Here is an 8,544-nt window from a genome sequence, read left to right on the forward strand (position 1 = left end):
CACATGTACACAGGCACACGCGTCCACAAAATGAATAATTCATGGACTCTAATCAATGAAGAGTGCAATGCAACTCTCTTTAAGTACACATGGGTGAGGCACTTAACTAAATAAGAGCCGTTTCGTATTGCGTTGCTGTGTAAGCATGATTCTCCTTGAAGAGCCTCACCGAAAGAGAGGGCGCTTTGTGTACTAACCTTTCAAGAAGAGAAATAAAGGAAATGCATTTTTCGAACCGGTAAAAGAGCCGAGCTCTGCAGGGGTTCCTGTGTCTCCTTAGCCACAGTAATAAACACTAGCGCTGTGCTGGGGCGAGACTGCGCGTCCATGCTCAAAGCCAGGTACAGGCTCGTGTGTTTCTGAGCTCAGTGGGTGACGTGGTGCCAACATTCCCTCACCACCTGCTGTCTTCTTAGGTCCAGGACTCTGATCTAACACTGCCCAGATCAGTTGCGCTATTTCAAAGAAACTCAAGATCCTTTATGTTACATACGATAAATTGCTAAGAGTCACTGTATTCTCGGTTTAATTATAAGGTGAAACGCTTGTGTCAGACTCCTTAGGCTATGTCGTTAAATCTGCATGATTTAGAAAAGTAATGATGCATAAGGTAGTCATGCAAGAAACGCACACTACAGCCTCTCCACTGGCTCTAGAGTGCAGAGCCTTCTTTAGCATGTCATTAGCGCCACCTGCTGTCCAGTTCGAATCCTAACTCTTTTCCCATCATCCTCGTCTTCACGCAGAAGGTAAGAAGCTCTTTGTGGGTAGAGCTCGATAATTAGCTTGGCCTGGGGCATTATTTGTAGTGCAATGAAGCAAGACAATCATTGAAAAATATTTTCAGGTGAAAAGAGTGTGTGTTTATGCACCACTTTTGTGTTGGAGTTAAATGTAAACACTTTCATGAAAGCAGTGCACCGTTTTCACAACTGGGTAAACAAGCAGGTAACGAAAGACATAAAGCACGCCTGCAACAGTAAGAGCTGTTTGTCTACGAACCGAATGCATTTCCGTCTCAGACGGTGAAGCGGAGAAAGGCGTGCTGATGACTGATGGTGTCACAACATGTCTTGACCCGAGGAAGGGGTCAGGTGTGTAAGAGATAGAGACTCTGTCGGCAGATTTCGGCTTCGTTACAGAGTTTGTGCTCTTCTAGAGAAGGTTAGTGAGACACATTCAAGCAGACCGACAGCACCAATAAGTTTCAAACAACAGATAGAAGAGTAGAGAATGGAGTATACGATGACAGTAATAATAATAACTAATATAAGATCACTTTAATGGCCATATACAATTTCTTGCATTAGGAATTTGTGTTTTTTCGCATACCCCAGCTTACTCTCCACGAGACACAGAGGCAGAGAGAGAAGCTTGGGGTCAGACCACAGGGTCAGCCATTTATACAGCGCCCCTGGAGCAGCTGGGGTTAAGGGCCTTGCTCAGGGGCCCAACGGAGTAGGATTCCTCTGTCGGCCGCGGGATTTGATGTGAAAATGATAGCATGATTACTTTGCATTTGGTCGTTTTTTCTAGAAATCACAATTTTGGAGTTTTTGCCAGTCTTTCTTTTTTGGGTCTGAAAAACCAGTGTCCTTTGTCCTTTATAAATGTTAATAAGCTGAAGTTTTCAAATAGAAAGTGGCGTCTGTGCAGCCTTGTTTACTGTGTTTTGAAGTGCTTAAGGATATTTGTGGACAATTTAACAGAATGTATTTTGAAATATGCTTGAAGTTAAACAAATACGCAAGTAATCCTTAAAGAGATTTATGGGCAACTCTTGGAATACATTGTATGAGAAAGAATAGCCGTTCATCCAGTAATGTCTTTTTATTATCTCTTTCCTGTTTTCATTTGAATTTAGAACTGGTGAAGTACAGTATATAAGTTGATTAAAGAGCAAATTACCTTTGTGGCCTCAGTTTAAATGCTGCTCATAGACTGTGCAGGAAAAATTCCACTGGAGATAAGAACCGTTTTGTGTAGGTACCAAAACAGCCTTTTGGCCTATGCCACTCAGAAGAATTAGCAATAAAGAGGTACTGTATGACAATGTGTCACATGACTTTGAAAATTCCTTACTGCGCTTTTTAGAAAGTTAATCAGACACTGGAGTTTTAACTGCTTCCATTAAACATCAATGCTTCTCCCAAAATAACAACCCCAAAGTATTGTGTTTTGGAGGTGCTTACAAAATGGGGAACCTTACAAAAGTCTGTGCACCCTGCTTGGCCTCTCTGGGCAGCCTTTTTTATAATCCAATGAATGTAACACGCCTTTGTGTTACAGAGAGCCGAAGGCAAACAGGATGTTGTTTACTGCAGATGCATGGATTGAATTAGGAAAATTAGGTTATGATCCAGAAGAGCAATCACAGTGAATTTTGACCTCTGTTTCAAATTCTGCTCACCTCATCACAGCACAAAGATGGACATCTTCCCTAGCTCGCGTTCACATCCTCTGTTAGTGAGAGTCACGTGAGGAGGAAACCACGACAAGCTTGCACAGGTCTAAAAATCCCAAAGATATTCCAGTTTTCATTTGTCTTCACTACATTTATCTGATGATGAACAAACAATATTACTAATCATATGCAAGTGTATTATTTCAACAAATCCCATGGGTTTCTTTTGTAGTCAAATCATCTGTATTTGTAGCGAATCTTATTTAGACTTTATGTGCAATAGAATAAGAGTTAAAGTTTCACCTTAAAACATAGAAGTCAGCAGCTCCGACTCTAGTTGTGACGGAGCCTAGCAGGAGTCGTACGAATGTCCTTCTCCCCTTTCCACAGAGGATTGAACATGTTCTCTGAGCCCTCAGCTGGACAGACAGGATTAACGCACATCCTGCCACCTCAGAGTAACAGAGCAGAGTGGAGCCACACACAGTGGAGAGAGCTCTCTGTTCACCTGGACTCAAGACATCCACACAGACTAAAGGGTTTTAGGCAAAGGCTTGAGTCAGGCCGAAACCCAAATTAAGATCTTCTTGGTCACAGTGACTGTCTAAGGCCTCAGGTTTTCATGCTTTCCAAAGCATCCATATGTAGAAAAGAAACTAGTTGACATGTGGTGCCCATTGAAAATTTAAGTGCAGTTTTCGGCAGTGAGAGCTTTCAAAGAAATAATGAAGTGCTGGTTAGAGCAAGGGCCGCATGCTCGCAGTGCTGGGGCCCTGGGTTTAATTTCAGACCTGGGGTGCTGTGTGGAGTTTGCATGTTCTCCCCTTGTTCATGGTTTCCTCTGGGTGTTCCAGTTTCCTCCCACAGTCCCAAGACATGCTGGTGGGTTAATTGGTGTCTGGGGACATTGGCCCTGGTGTGAGTGTGTTTGTGTCCGTGTCTGCCCGGTGGTGGACTGCAATGGACTGGCAGCCTACCCAGGGTGTACCCTGCCATGCACCCCTTGCTTGTCAGGATAGACTCTGGCTCCCTTGCGGCCCTGAATGGGGAAAAAAACAGTTTGAAAATGCATTGGTTGGCCTTGTAAAGGGAAACTGCTGTCCCGGTGTCTCAAACCAGTTATTAAATCTCAGTAACAAAATACATCATTAACTTTATAGAAAAAAAAATACACATTTCGAATTAAGCTCAAAACCATGAACTCTCATGTTGTCGTAAACCCGTGCCGAGAGCAGGAGCTCCCATGAATTGTGACGTGAAATGACTGTTCTAAGAGAGAGAAGGATTCCGGAGAAGGATTCCTCTGCTGGCCACAGGATTTGAACTGGCAACCTTCCAGCCACAGGTGCAGATCCTTAGCCACACTCACTGTAATGACATGTACAGGTTGTGAAGACATTTCACCACAGAAAGTTTCCAAAGTGTCCTGCATGCAGAGTTAACAAGTGAGTAGCATTCTTTCAGAGCAATTTTTCTATTGGATTAAAAGAGATTTATTCTCAAGGCTGCTTGTTTACAAAGTAATAGGGCCGCTTCACCTCACTTGAAGTTTTGTTGGCTTGTTCTGAATCACAGAATATGGCGCTGTGCATACCAGGAAACTTAGCCTTTTTTGTGATGTAAATTAGCGGTTTTACAAGTTACTGTGTACATTGAAAAAGTTTGAAATTCACTCATCAATGCACTGATCTTTCTAACCCCAAAATAGAAATTCCCCTTTAATTACTGGAGAAAGGTTGCGATACCCGCAGTGGCCAGAAGGTGGCGAATGTGTTCTGTTCTTCCGTCGTGCGTCTTATTTTGCGTCATGACCCTGTTCAAGGTAGATAAATCAATGGCTAGTTTCTAGGTGTGAAGCAATCCGAAAACATGAGCTTCCCTTGCCGGCTGGGACACCTGTCTTCAGAGTTCTGTCCCCATTCTTACAGCTGGGTGGACTGGAGCAACTGGGGTAAAGAAGCTCACTCAGCATACAACAGCAGGAAATGCAGTGGGGACTCGAACCCACAACCCACCAGATATGAGTGCAGAGACTCACCTCCTGCACTAGGCTGCCCCAAAATATACAAGGTTATTTTTAAAGGAAAAAATCTACAAACTGAAATGGCAGCACGCTGTGAAAACTATTACAGCACTGACAATGCATTGATAGTTCAGTACAGGAGAGTGTATCGCAAAAACAAGGTGGTCACACAGTTTGTTTTTGCTAAGAAGGCTGATCATATGACTTTTAATGACATCTACCTTTGAAGCCAGTTAGTTGAGCATGAGACAAGTGAAGGGTACTGCTTTTTATTACTTCTGCAGGCGACACGTGAGCAGAATTCCCCCCTGCATCACAAGGCCCGGCTGTGACTGCCCCAGGCGGAGCAACACGACCTCTCTGTGCGGTACGCGCCTTTCAGCGAAGATAAATAAGACATAAAGTGCCAATGAAATGGCAGCAGATTGTGAGGAAATTAAAACCTGTGAGCAGCTAATTATCTGCTACAAGCTCCAATCAGACCCCCGTTGAGATGAAAACATCATTTGGAACCAGAATGAAAGGTTTTCCATTTCCTCTTCACACAATTACCGGCAAGGTATTTACAGTAACTGTCTTCATCCACACGAGTCACGTTAGTTAACGTTTAACAGAGACGTGGAGTAGGACAGAAAGGGTCCAGTCCTGCTCAGAGAGGGTTGGAGTGTCTCCCTAAAGCAGCCGCAAGTGAAGAGCTGGGAGAAACTGTTGAGCTGGCTGGTTAGGAGCTAATATAGCTCATTTAGTTAGGAGTTCAGTTGGCATTAGAATCTGCAGGCTCACCTGCTCCCCAGCACCAGGCTTGGACACCCCTGGATAAGGATGACCCAGGAAATAGGTCAAAGCTGTCACAAGAGGAACAACACAGTTCTGTACCATTGAAAGCTTTCTTATGCTGCAGAAGGAGAAAGACCAGAGCCCATCTAGTTTTAACGGAGAACTTTGCTCTTCTTTAAAAAATCTACTATCCTCATGTTGAACATGAACTAAAATTCTAATTCTGACAAATTCCTTGCACGTATACTGCCATGCACATCCCAAAGGAAATTAGGAAGGCCAGCTTGTGCAAGGCCAGAGTAGAAAAATGTGCAGACTCCTCTTTGAAAGAGTGCTATGGGATTTTTAATACCAAGTAAGTAGTCTTGAATTTTTAACATCTCATCTGAAGGATGGCACCTTCTCCTGCAGTGTCACTGTGCAGGGATCACTGTTTCAGAATTTATGGACCACAGGGGAGAGCGCCACCTATTGGTCCACCAACATGCATTACAGTAGCAACCTGGTTTCACTCCTCATTCTCACGCTAGCTGCAACAGGCACTGCCCCTTACAAACCCACTCTTTTACAGGGCTGCTAGTGGTCTGTACAAGCAGACAGGTGGCTGCTCCAGTGACAAATGAACCTTCCCCTGCCCCGTGCAGGATCTCCCCGACTGTTATTGCTGAGAGCAGCCGAGGTGGGTGTTGCTGTGGAGGAGCTGAGGCATGGCAGACGCTACCAGAGGAGCAGATTGTACGAGCTGGGTGTCGTGTGCTGATTTGTCATGCTCTGTCACATCCTCCGCGGCCTTCCTGCCACAGCAAAGACAGCGATTTGATCACCGCTTCTCTTCTCTCCACACACTGCGAAAAACAAGCTCCGACTGAATGGACAGAATCGCAGCTAACAAACATCAGAAGGGTATCTTAGTACAGCTCCCAGCTCGTGTTGCTGTTGGGAAGGACAGTATCACAGCAAAGACAGTGGAAAGAAGGAAAGATGTAAACAGAGTGTCTCCAGAACAGTAACAGGGAAACACTTCACAGGTACCACTGTCCTGTGGACCACCTCTTACATGGTGAATATCTAATAATCCACGCAGCATGTTTCAAAAACCATGTTGTTGCAATGTACTCATAAGCCTACCTCATGAACTACGTACATAAAGAGAGATTCAGAGCAATACTGTCACTCTGATCAATGAATTATTATTGGATGTTTCCAGCAGTATTATTTCTCACAATGTTATACAACATTTCTTCAGTTTCAGTTTTGCATTTATGAAGTGTTTCGCTTATGCTGCTGATGGTAAAATGTTAATTAAATTCCTGTAACTCCTGGCAAGCAAAGTGTTAACTACCATGAAACCCCGAGGTGTGTGCAGGTATTCTTACTGCTTGTGTTGCAGCTAAGTTCACTTACCCTACGCTGTGTCCTTGACCATCATGCAGTTGAGAAATATGTCTTGTGACAAGAACATGGCTGTTTTCAAAGAAAGAAGATAATAATTAGAAATGTAATCAGTTTTGTCACTGGAAAGGTTTAGATGGAAGCCAACAGTCATATTAACACTGAGTACAGCAAATTCCTTTCTGAAAAATCCCTCAAGTTACTCTTAGTCACACTTCAGCAATTTGTTGCACTAGTAGTCATTTTTCCTTGCCTTAATAACCCATCCCTTCAGGGGCATTTGTAATGCTGTTTTTGTTAAGCATTCTTATCTAATCTTTGTCTTAATGTCCCTAAACTGATCAATAAATGACGCAGATCACCACATTCAAAATAATCCCTCTGAAGCATAGAGGCATTTATAAAATGCACACACATGCAGTTCCAGAGAATATTAAGTTTTTTTGTTGTTAATCTAGTCTCTCATCTTTTGATATTTCATATGTGATCTTGATTTCCTCTTACAACTCCTTGGGCTTCCAGTTCTGAAGGATGTAGATCCTTTGAGGTCACCTAGAAGACATCAGCTTTTCTATGTAGTTTTTACTATTATTACTTATTCATTTGGCTAATGCTTTTATCCTAAGTGCCTTACATTTGCACACATTATACAGCTGGTATATTAGCAGAGTAATGTGGGTGAAGTACCTTGCTCAAGGGTACAATAGCAAAGTCACACCTGGCATTTAAATCCACAACATTCCAGCTAATAATCCAGAGCCCAGACCCCTACTCCACTCTACCCCACTGTGAGAGTCTTTCACTGACAGTCCCCATCCCAGTACAACACAAATAACAATAACTGTCTGTTTGACAATCAAAATGAGGTCTCTGGAACTCTCCCTCACACACACCGAACCCGGGCTGAGTTTAAGAGCTGACACCTCACTTAATGGAAACAATATTCTGTGCAGAACTGAGGGCCCTGTTTTATGTAATTGGTTCCTGTGTACTTTATGCTGAACATATTGCAATAAAAGATGTGATCCGGCAATTCATCAGCATGCTGAGATCGGCTTTTAATTGCTACAAGAAAACCTGCAACAGTTCTGTCCTATGGTGGCATGTGTCAGCTGTGCTGGATATGTGCGACTCCTGCACTCGACAAGGCCAACCCAATGTCTGATTCTTTCTCTTTCAGAAGGGAGCACCACCACTATCTGATAATAACGTGTACTTTTGAAATTCAGTTTTCTCTCCTTCTTTTTATGTTCCGCCGGCTGTTGTGGGAATTAATAAAGCCCTTTGCTAAGCTGAATGCTTGGCTACAGCGCGAAAGAGGTGTGCAGGATGTTCCCCTGTGTCGTTTAGCAGAGCTTTTCTTCTCAGTGTTGAATTTCACAGTTATACAAGCACCCACTTGAAATATGGCTTTCATCTCGCAGAATGTGGGACCCAGTGGCTTGAGGACATGATCTGAACAGCTCACTTGGAGAGCATGCAGCTTCAGAAGTGACATTGCTGAGAATACCATGCCCTTAATACCAGACTGGCCCTGGTTCTCTGTTCTGAGAACAGGCCTCCCTCTACTAGGAGGAGAAGGTTTCTCCTCTTTGTTCTCAATGCATCTGTCTTACAGATCTCAGAATGGGGGGGGTTTAGAAGATTGTGAGAAGTGACATCTTCTCAGCTCCACAATGCGGGGGCAGGACAGGCATGGGGGAAACTGAGTCCTGAAAGAACCTTCTGTGTTGCACGGAAAAAAAAGACAGCTCTGAAGCTCTTTGAAATGTGCGTAGCTGCCCCGTTGACTCATCTCTTGGAAAAGGGACGGAATAAGGATTTCTGTGCTGTCTGTTTGTTGTGGAATTATCTGTCCAAAGAAATGTGAAACATACAGTATAAATACAGAGCGAGAAATGAGTGATCAGCAATTAATCATTGAATTGATATTTGTGGACCAGCATCA

At 43.5% G+C, this 8,544-nt stretch overlaps 1 long non-coding RNA gene across 1 annotated transcript; it reads left to right on the plus strand.

The window, feature by feature from the left end:
• The first annotated feature begins 969 nt into the window (after positions 1 to 969).
• Positions 970 to 6,500, plus strand: LOC107077748 (uncharacterized). The gene is made up of 3 exons (XR_001478742.2): positions 970 to 1,164; positions 4,712 to 4,794; positions 5,776 to 6,500. It is a non-coding gene; the product is annotated as an uncharacterized lncRNA (long non-coding RNA).
• The last annotated feature ends 2,044 nt before the right edge of the window (positions 6,501 to 8,544 follow it).

Source organism: Lepisosteus oculatus, chromosome 8, assembly GCF_040954835.1.
Source record: "Lepisosteus oculatus isolate fLepOcu1 chromosome 8, fLepOcu1.hap2, whole genome shotgun sequence".
NCBI lineage: Eukaryota > Metazoa > Chordata > Actinopteri > Semionotiformes > Lepisosteidae > Lepisosteus > Lepisosteus oculatus.